The 8,233-nt window shown below is 38.1% G+C and overlaps 1 pseudogene; it reads left to right on the forward strand.

Moving 5' to 3' along the window:
• Positions 1-2,255: 2,255 nt before the first annotated feature.
• On the forward strand, positions 2,256-2,571 carry LOC110343201 (annotated as a pseudogene).
• The last annotated feature ends 5,662 nt before the right edge of the window (positions 2,572-8,233 follow it).

An 8,233-nucleotide genomic window follows, 5' to 3' on the forward strand; every position in this document is an offset into this window, starting at 1 on the left:
ACAGCCACTAAGAGTACCACCTGTGCACATTCACTATGTTCCCTTTTAAAAAGGCCCTGCCCACCTCCATCCTCTTGTTCGCACTCATCTTCTCTGCCTGTCTCTCTCTTTGTGTCTCTTCTCTGTCTCTTTCTGTCTCTCTGTCTCTGTCTCTGTCTCTCTCTACCTCCCTCTCTCCCTCTCCCTCTCCCTCTTCCTCTCCCTCTCTCTCTCTCCTCTTCTCTTCTCCTGCTCCCATCTCCACACCGGTCTCTCCCTCCCCTCCCCTTTTCTCATTCCCTAATAAAAACTCTTCCACTTGAGCTCTGCCACATGGCATCTTTCTATTGGGTATCACTTTTGAAAATTACCACAATGATGATAATGTTAATATTATAGCCGTTGAAGATTTTCTTTGTAAAAGAATAGCTATTTATGCTTTGAAATTAACTGTCAATCATTTCACATGGAAATATATGAATTGTGATTTTTGGGTTGGTTGAGAGGAAAGAAAGAGAAGGTGGGGGTATAGGATAAGCTGTCTCCCAGGATCCCCTCTGAAGAACTATAGCTGAAAAGCATTGTCAGAATTGCTGCATAATGGGATAGCTAGAAATAAAAAGACAGCTCACTATCTCTCAAATGATCTTTGCCGCTAGCTGGGGTAAGACTATGGTCTTTCAAACCTTTGAATGGTTCCTCTGCTTCTGTCTTCTGGCTAGAGGCAGTAGGCAAAGTGCCTTGGCAATTAAGCGTAGGAACTTGCTTTGCCTCTCTGGATTTATTTCTGAAAAAATCAGAGTATAAAGAAAGATATTGCTGTTTCAGCAATGCATACAATTCCAAATATACAGTTTAACATAATGATTTAATAAGTGACTATGCTGTTTCTTAAGCATTGCCCTTATAGATGGAAACTATTCTTTGTCACATTGGTTTATTCTCTCTCTCTCTCTCTCTCTCTCTCTCTCTCTCTCTCTCTCTCTCTGTGTATATGCATTTTATATATGTGTGTCTAAATTATTTCTCTGCCTATCACTGTTATTTTTAAAGCAATAAGAGTGTTTAATTTATAGACATAAACATTCGCAAAATGTCAAAAATTGAGAACCATAGCTCTATCTTCCTAGGACTGTTTTGCTGTGTGCTTCCAGCAGCTTGATTGGGTAACATATGTCTTTTTTGCACTTTTTAAATCATAATGTAACAGCACAATGTAGAAGGAGGAAAATAGGTTTAAGGATCAGAATAAACAGGGTTCAAGACCAGACTTTGACATTAGTGGCATGTTTGAGTTGGCAGTATTTTATTAAAATCTCTTGGATTTTATTTCTTCATTTAGAAAATGAAGATAAATGATACCTATTTCATAAAGTTATTACAAAGTTCATGAGAAAATATATTTGAGATTGTTCATCACAAAAAACAAAGCTCCTATATCATTTCATTTCCCACTGCTTTATGATGGATGCCACATTCATTTTTTATTGGGCCAGTCAATAGTTAGCTTTTGAATGTATACAATATGAATCAACTTAGTTTATTATAAGGATAGAGTTGAATGCTATTTTTGTTATTTATATACTTATGCTTACATATACCATCAGGTGTTAACTGTTAGTCTTATATTTCTTGCAATGTCTAACAGGTCACAGGACTCTCTCTTCCTTTTTCTTTCTTTCCAGTTTTTAGCTTATTATTGTGAATTAACAATTAATAATGTAATCTGTGATAAATGAACATCTTTATGTTCTTTCATAATCTTATTTCAACTTGTGTGAAAAATGTAGTAAAATGTAAAAGTGTTCAGAGCCAGGTGAAAATCTTTCCAATAACAATACCATTCGTCACAGAACTAGAAAATCAATTCTAAAATAAATGTTGGATATAGCTTAATACCTGATTTAAAACTATTCTGAAGAAAAGCAGTAAGAAAAACAGCACAATGTTGACTCAAAATGTTGTTTGCAGGAAGATGGAAAAACAGAAGATTATAATGTTAAGAAATAATCCAAAGTCAGAAACATAATTATTTCCTTTATCATCATATGTGAATTAAAAATACCTATACTAAATTAAAATGAGTGAAAGAAGTAATATTAGGGAAGAGAAAGGGAACAAGGGAAACGAAAGGAAGAATAAAGGCCAGTGAGATGTCAATAGCTTCACAATTGTCTTAGTAAAACCATTGCTTTGTGTAAGAAATATGTATAAAACATAATAATCTATTCAATACTATAGAAATTTCATTCTTAACCCTGGCTAATCCAGATGTAATGTTAGGTCCCTTTGGCTCTCTAAGAAGCATCATAGCAGTTGGCAAGAACAAGTACCTGATAGAAGGCAGAAAGAAGGGAGACAAGAGAAAAGTAGTTGATCCACTTTAAAAAAAATGATTGGTATGTTGTGAAAGTTCTGGATATCTTCAATATTAGAAACATAGGGAAAACACTAGTCACTAGGACTCAAGGAAGCAAAATTGAATCTGATGGCCTCAAGGACTGTGTGTTTGAAGTGAGCCTTACTAATGTACTGAATGATGAAGCTGCATTTAGAAAATTCAACCTATTTACTGAAGAAGTCGTAGTTTAGTCTGGACTTCTGGCTAAATAGCAATTACAGATAGTACTTGGTACAGTTTGAATGGGAAATATTCCCCACAGATTTTGTTTTAAGGAACTGTTCTGCAGCTTCTGGCACTGCTTTGAACGAATTTGAAGGGGTTTATTAGGTGGGAGCTCACTAGTGTAAGCAGGTTACTACGAGTATGACTTTGAAAATTATATCACTCTTGGTTCTAATTTAGGTTTTAGGTTTTCTGATCAGCCATGATAGGAGAAGGATCAAACACTGTATGCTCCCAACACAATCGGCTTAGCTGCTCCATTTTGCCTTTCTTGCATAATGGACCAAATTCTGCCCAAGATAATGAAAGAAAACAAGTATTTCCTCCCTTAATCTGTTTCTGTTATACTACCATAGAGATAAGAACCATAACTAAAATAAATGATTATAGCAGAGAAATGCAGTGATTTATGGATAATAAGTTCATGGGGCAAATGTTAAAGCATGTGAACATTCCTACAAGAGAAATCTTTGAACTTCTGTAAGTAAACATTATTGGGTCATCCTGGTGTGAGTTCAGGTAACCATAGTATTGATAGTAATATACACAGTAAATAATGTGCGCATGTGGTTTCAGATGAGAGCAACAGTTCACTGGGAACTAAATTAGAATTCATCTATTATACTATAGCAAGGAATCTTTCTATATTACAGCCTATCCCAAAATTCTAAGCAATACTAAAGGCAAAAGAAATTGACTTATTTGTTAAAGAAATTTTAAGAGAGAATAATATTCAAGATGTAACATAGTCACTACTGACTGTTTTAGCTGTATTTATAGTGAGACCAAGGACTGAAAATAGATCATAATGGATTATTAAAATGTGCAGTATGGTAAAGAAAGGCAGGAAAAATTAAAGTTTCAAAGCAACTCTCGAAAAAGCAATGGCACTTGTAAAAGAGATTGACACCTCTTAAATGATGCTGCCCCATTCGCACTGTGACAATAGTACAGTTTCTTGAAGGCATGATTCCTCCAATGGAAGATTCTAAGGCATGAAAATGTACATATGTTGAAATATTTTACTACAAAACAGAGTTCCTTAAAGAGAAAATCCATTAAATATAGGTAATGAAACTGAACAGAACTCTCATAAGAACAAATTAAAATGGCTAAGAAATATCTTAAAAAGTGTTCATTCATTGTTCCCAGAAATTAGGGAAAGTCAAATCAAAACAACTTTGAATTTCATCTTACCTCAGTCAGAATAGCAAAGATCAGCAAAACAACCAACAACAATGCCAGAGAGGATATGGCAAAACAGACCCCTTTCTAACACGGAAATGGAGAATCTCATAGAGTCCCAGCTCTAGATAAAACAATGGACAACTAACTGATGTGGAGAACAGAGCAATAATCTTCCCCAGGGAAGAATCCCTCAACTGGTCCCCTCAGGGAAGAGTCCCCAAATGCAGTATCAAGTGAGCAGCACTGAAATCATATTGATATAAGTAAAATTATATGGATGAGTAGGAATTGTTAGAGGCAGAAAAATTATGTAATTATCATTTAATTTAATTTTTAAAATGATTTAAAAGAGAGTGTCTGAAAAAAATAGCCATGGAGATGCCTTGCTTAAAAATATGACAAGTTAGGGAAGTTTTTCCAAGTTCAGCCACTCAGGCACTCAAAGGCTATTATCATGTTCCAATGGAAACAGCAACATATTAAGTTGACAGAAGAATTTGGCATCATTCATGTGGAGCTAGTTTTGTAGGCATGAAGAATATAGGAGCTATGGGGTTATGGAGCTTGTACCTACGTTCAAAAAATTACATGAGGCATTGTGTATCATGGTATTTCTACATAATTCTATTAAGGTGAAATATAGCTTTTAATTCACATACTGGAAATGGTAATTTCTGACAAGAAAAGCCTCAGGCACAAAGTGGAACCATCTTTTAAAAACATTTTTTATAAATTTGTTTTACTTACCAACCACATTTCTCCACACACTCTTCTCTTCCTATTCCCTCCTTCAACCTCCCATCTACTCCCTTACATTCCTCCTCTATTCAGAATGGGGCAGGCCTCCCATGGGAATCAACAAAGCATGGAACATCAAGTTGAGGCAGGACCAAGTTACTCCCCATGCACCAAGGCTGGATGAAGCATCCCAGCATGGGGAATAGAAAGTGAATCCATCTTAAGACAAAGATTACATGTACTACAAATATCAAGGCCATAAGAATGTACACACTCATGTAATGAGCTGTCTTCCTGCAGCTTGGTCCCTGAGCTACTTCAGTTCCAAATGAACATGCAGGATGATATATTAATTATGAAGCTGTTGGTCATTTGCTAGAGTTTCTTATGGACTAGCTCTGACTTAATTATTAACACATAACTGCAAATCTGAGTATTTCTACGTGGTCTTCTCTTACTGGAGAAAGGGTCCAAATCTCTTACTTCTTTTGTATCCTACATGGTAACTGATTGTGCCTCAGTTTCCCAGAATCCTCCACCTCTCATAGTCCCACCTATCTTGCTACCCTATTGGCCAAGAGTGCTTTATTTATCAACCAATAGGACTAACATATACACAGGACTTCCCCCATCACACTCATATATGGATACTAGATATAGAACAAAGGACTACCAGTCTATAATCCACACCTCCAGATAAACTACGAAGCAAGGAGGACCCTAAGAGAAAAATATATAGTCCCCAGAAGAAGAGGAAAGGGACAAGAACTCCTGAGCAAATGGGGAGGATGGGGCGATAAAGGAGGGATGTAGAAAAAAGAGAAGGGAAGAAGAGGGGGGAGGAGAACAAGAAGGATCAGGAAGACTGAGGCAGGGGAGGAATAGAGGAGAGCAAGAAAAGAGATATCTGAATAAATGGAGCCAGTATGGGTTTAAAGAGAAATATGGCACTAGGGAAATGTTCAGAGATCCACAAGTATGACCCCAACTAAGAATCCAGGCAGTAGTGGAGAGGCTGCCTTTGATGCCCTTCCCCTATAATGAGATTGATGACTGTATTATATGCCATCCTAGAGCCTTCATCTAGTAGCTGATGGAAGCAGAAGCAGACACCCACAACTAAGCACTGAGACATACTCCTGGAATCCAGTTATAGAGAGGGAGGAAGGATGATCAAAGGAGTCAAGACCATGCTGGAGAAACCTACATAACCAGGTGACCTGATCTAGTGAGAGCACCCAGTCATAAAGCTGGGAAGCCAGCACTGAACTGAACCAAACCCTCTGAATGTGGGTACCAGTTAGGATGCCTGGGAAGTCTATGGGATCTCTAACAGTGGAGCCAGTATTTATCCCTAGTGTACAAAAAGACTTTGGGATCCCAGTCCCTATGGAGAGATACTATTTCAGCCCAGATACATGGAGGAGGGCCTAGGCCCAGTCCCAAATGATGTGAAAGGCTTTGATGATCCCCATGAAAAGCCTCACCATCCTTGGGAAGCAGGTGGGGGATGGGTTGGGGGGTTGGTAGGGGCATGATAGGATAGGAGGGAGAGGGAACAGGGGTGTTGATATGTAAAATGATTGTTTCTAAATAAAAAAGAGAAAAAAGAATGGGGGTGTACAAGTCACAACTTCCTCCAGATACTAGTCATAATTTGCTACACTATTTAATATATATCCTCTTAGTTTTGATTTTACTTCCATTCAATCTTTTCTTGCTATCATTCATTCCTCTCACTTATAATGAGAATGTTTGTTCTTTCGTGCTGTGTATTAGAAGTACGTGGCATTGTTTTGTTTTTCCCAGGCCTTCTACCTAAGTGATGCCCTTGAGGTTTATAAAAGACTTTGGACTTCTGAAGTTGGACTGACAGCATTTTGCATTGTGAGAACATTGCCATGATCATTAGTAATTTGCATTGTGAGAACATTTGCCATTGCCATTGAAATTAGCAGGACAGGAACAAAATGTTATGGCCTGAATCTGAAATGTCCTAATATAAAATCGTGTTTTGATTTCTTGGTCTCCAGTCCATGGCACTGGTTAAAAGTTGGTGAAACCTACAGAGAGGAAAGCCTGCCTAGCAGAAGTCAGTCCCTTGGGGTGGCCCTATAAGGTAATACCCACTCCTGGTTCCAGTCACGGTCTATGCTTTCTAATCAACATCCGCATGAAGACCTGCTGCTGCATAGTCCCACTGCTACCAGATGGTTACCAGGCATATCTCTCTTAGGGTCCTCCCTGCTTCCCAGAATCTCTGACAGTGGGCTTGTAGGGTGGCAATCCCCTGCTCCATGTCTAAAATCCACATATGAATAAGTACATACCATATTTACCTTTTAGTGACTGGGATACCTCACTCAGGATTGTTTCTTCGAATTCTATCCATTTGCCTGCAAATTTCAAGATTACTTTTTCTGCTGAGTAGTACTCCACTGTATAAATGTACCATATTTTCTCTATCCACTCTTCAGTTGAGGGGCATCTAGGTTGCTTCCAGGTTCTGGCTATTACAAATAATGCTGCTATGAACATAGTTGAGCAGATGTCCTTATTGTATGAGCGTACATCTTTTGGGTATATGCCTAAGAGTGGAATTGCTGGATCTTGTGGTAGGCTGATTTCCATTTTCCTGAGGAATCTCCATACTGATCTCCAGAGTGGCTACACAAGTTGGCATCTGTGGAGTGTTCCCCCTTCTCCACATCCTCTCCAGCATAAATTGTCATTAGTGGTTTTGATTTTAGCCATTCTGACAGGAGCAACAGTTGTTTTCATTTGTATTTCGCTGGTGGCTAAGGATATTGAGCATTTTGTCAAGTGTCTCTCAGCAATTTTAGACTCCTCTGTTGAGAATTCTCTATTTAGTTCTGTACCCCACTTTTTAATCGGATCCTTTGCTGTTTTGGAGATTTGCTTCTTGAGTAATTTTGTAGATCAGTCCTCTGTCAGATGTGGGGTTAGTGAATATAGTTTCCCATTCTGCGAGCTGTCGTTTTGTCTTGTTGACTGTGTCCTTTGCCTTGCAGAAGATTCACAGTTTCAGGAGGTCCCATTTATTAATTGTCGAGCTCAGTGTCTGTGCTACTAGTGTTAATATGTTCAGGAAGCAGTCTCCTGTACCAATTCCTTCAAGGGTACTTCCCATCTTCTCTTTCAAGAGGTTCAGTGTGGCTGGATTCATATTGAGGTATTTGATCTATTTGGACTTAAGTTTTGTTCATGGGTATAGATATGGATCTATCTGCTGTCTTTTACATGCCAGCATCTGGTTACTCCAGCACTATTTGTTGAAGATGCTTTCTTTTTTCCATTGTGTAGTTTTAGCTTCTTTGTCAAAAATCAAGTGTTCATAGGTGTGTAGGTTAAAATCAGGGTTTTCAATTCGGTTCCATTGGTCTACCTGCCTATTTTTGTGCCAATACCAAGCTGTTTTCAGGACTATAGCTCTATAATAGAGCTTGAAGTTAGGTATGGTGACGCCTCCTGAAGTTCCTTTATTTTATAGGGTTGTTTTGGATATCCTGGGCCTTTTGTTTTTCCATATAAAGTTGATTATTGTTTTTTGAAGGTCTGTGAAGAATTGTGCCGGCATTTTGATAAGGATTGCATTGAATCTGTAGACTGCTTTTGGCAAAATTGCCATTTTTATTATGTTGATCCTACCAATCCAAGAGCATGGGAGATCTTTGCATTTTC

The sequence above is a fragment of the Mesocricetus auratus genome, unplaced genomic scaffold (assembly GCF_017639785.1).
Source record: "Mesocricetus auratus isolate SY011 unplaced genomic scaffold, BCM_Maur_2.0 Super-Scaffold_100003, whole genome shotgun sequence".
Classification (NCBI taxonomy): domain Eukaryota; kingdom Metazoa; phylum Chordata; class Mammalia; order Rodentia; family Cricetidae; genus Mesocricetus; species Mesocricetus auratus.